This window comes from Danio rerio, chromosome 7, assembly GCF_052040795.2.
Source record: "Danio rerio strain M-AB ecotype USA chromosome 7, GRCz13ab, whole genome shotgun sequence".
NCBI classification, from domain to species: Eukaryota; Metazoa; Chordata; class Actinopteri; order Cypriniformes; family Danionidae; genus Danio; species Danio rerio.
The window spans coordinates 22,839,715-22,842,500 of record NC_141027.1 but is presented as its reverse complement, the minus strand read 5'-3'; positions in this window follow the sequence as shown (position 1 = coordinate 22,842,500).

The window sequence follows — 2,786 nt, the reverse complement described above, 5'->3', positions numbered from 1 at the left end:
GCCTGTAGGATAGACAGACAGACAGACAGACAGACAGACAGACAGACTGAAGGATAGATGGATGGATATATATATATATATATATATATATATATATATATATATATATATATATATATATATATATATATATATATATATATATGGACGGATGGATGGACAGATGGATAGATAAATATTTATATAAATATATATATATATGGACGGATGGATGGACAGATGGATAGATAAATATTTATATATATATACATATATATATATGTATATGGATATATATATATATATATATATATATATATATATATATATATATATATACGGATGGATTGATGAATGGATAGATAGATAGATAGATAAACAGAAATTTTGGGTAATTATGGGACAGAACACATAACCACAAAAAATGGTTTGTTTTTCTACCCAATAATTGGTTATTTTTTTACTTAAACAATAGGTTAATTTGATCCAAAAATGCCTGCGAAAGATGACCCAGCAATTGTGTTGTTTTGAATCGGCATGACTGATGTACGGTGGAGGGTGTGCAGCTTTGATTACAGGTGTACAAAAGGTGCTAGTAAGAAATTTTTTAATTCAGAAAAGTCTGACTAAGGGCTGCTATGAACCTAAATCTTATTTTATCATCTGAAAATGCAAAGAATCTGCGTTGATGTTACACTATTTTCATTGCATTTAAACAAATTAGTACATAATATGTGATATCCCAGTCAGGCCCTGCTGTGAGTTGATTTGACCCAAAGAGCTGGGATGAAACTACCAAAGACTCTGAAAATAAACCCCAAAAGCCTCAACCCAAGATTTGGGTAGAAAAAATAACCCCATATTTTTTAGAGTGTAATTAAGACACATTGTGTTGGGGACACAGTGTTGTTTTTAAAAGTGAAAAGTGAAAGTGTCGTTTTATGCATGTTCGATTCAAACTAGTGTCTTATGGTGTTTATAAAACAGAGCGTGTTTATAAAACACTGCAACTGTGACTGCAAAACCCGCTGCCTGCTATTTAAGCAGGATACAGGTAAGCTGAACAGGTTGTTATGAGCAGTTTTGAAGGTGCCCTATAAAGAAAATCTGGGCATATTTAGGCACAGTCCAATAACAAGACATTAGTATTCCTCTAACACCATCGCTTCCTCGTTCTCATGTAAATTCCACTGGTGTAAAACTCCTGTGGACAAAAGGCCAATCAGAACACAAAGCAGACTGTTACGCGACTTACAGGGCACGCCCTTATTATTTGCTTTTACTTTAGGCTGTTCATCCGGACCTGGCAAGCAGCTGTGCCATCATTTTTGACATGGCCTGTAACAGCTGGCTAAAGGACAACCAGCAATTTGGGTACATTTACGTTCTTGGGGAATGTTGATTAATCTACCCTATCCGTTGTTGTGACAATAAATAAAACAAATCAGGAAATCATAGACTTATTTGTAGCTCTGGGACCATTATTATGCACTTCTGCTGCGTTTGATTAGCCACAATGTTATCTCGTGAGAAAACAATGATATTCCTCCCTTCACTTTTTAATTTTATTACAACATATATGGGACTTTTGTTTTGAAAATGAGAGGCTCAGATTGTTCACTGTACATTACTGAGCAACCACTGCACCAGACATGTTCAAAAGGATGCAAGATGCAGTATTTACATGTAATACATTTATTCAGCCTCACTCCTAAGAGGTCTAAAAGATGCTTAACTGTTTCTTCTGTTAATTTACAGTGAAATTAGATGTGTATGTTTCAACAAACACACGAAGATTCTAAATAGTGTCAAATCATTCTGCTCAACTGCATGTTCATGCAAAGGTTGAGACCTCCTGGCTTTGTTTTCTTTGACATTATAGCCTAAAAATACAACACAATACATCTCTTTTACTCTCTTTTGTGATGTTTAATTATAATTTAGCCTTTATTCACAACAGATCTCGCAACAAAATAAGTAAAGTTTACTCTAATGGGTTTATATTAAAGAGCGTACTCACTACATGTAGGTAAAATTAACCTCCACCTATTAAGGTTAAGAGATTTAACGAGGCATCTACTTGATTTGTTAAAATAGTTTTTTGACAATTAAGCATAATCCTGCTCGTATTCAGTTTATATCATGCTCTGTGTGTGTGTCAGTGAGAGGTGCACAGAGCAGAGTTAATAAATAATTCATTAATAATAGTGACCGATCCAAATATGGTCAATTATGGACCTTCTGATTGTAGGTGTATTTTAGAGAGGGTGCTCGCTGCAGAGCCATTTGAGGAGAGCTGAGCTCCAGCGAGGGGGAGCATGAGCTGTCGCTCCTCCTCCTGTAAGCTGTTTTAATGCGTACACCAACCCCACCCCTAACCCTACCCCCAGTGACATCACTCGTAGAAGAAATGGAAAAAAGGTGGAGCTCAAGCTTAAGCTCCCCCTAGCTGGAGCTCAGCTCTCCTCAAATGGCTCTGCAGCGAGCACCACTTGGTATTTTATGCAGTAATAAATGAGCTTACCCAAGCCATATGCCTACTATGTAGATATCAGACACAATTTAAGTAATTAAAAACCAATACCATATGGCACCTTTAAAGGCTCGTTCTAAAGCAGGGGTCACCAATCTCGGTCCTGGAGGGCCGGTGTCCCTGCAGGGTTTAGCTTTAACTTGCCTCAACACACCTGCCTGGATATTTCAAGTGTATTTAGTAAGACCTTGATTAGCTAGCTCAGGTGCGTTTGATTATCTGTAGGACACCGGCCCTCCAGGAACAAGTTTGGTGACCCCTGTTCTAAAGAATG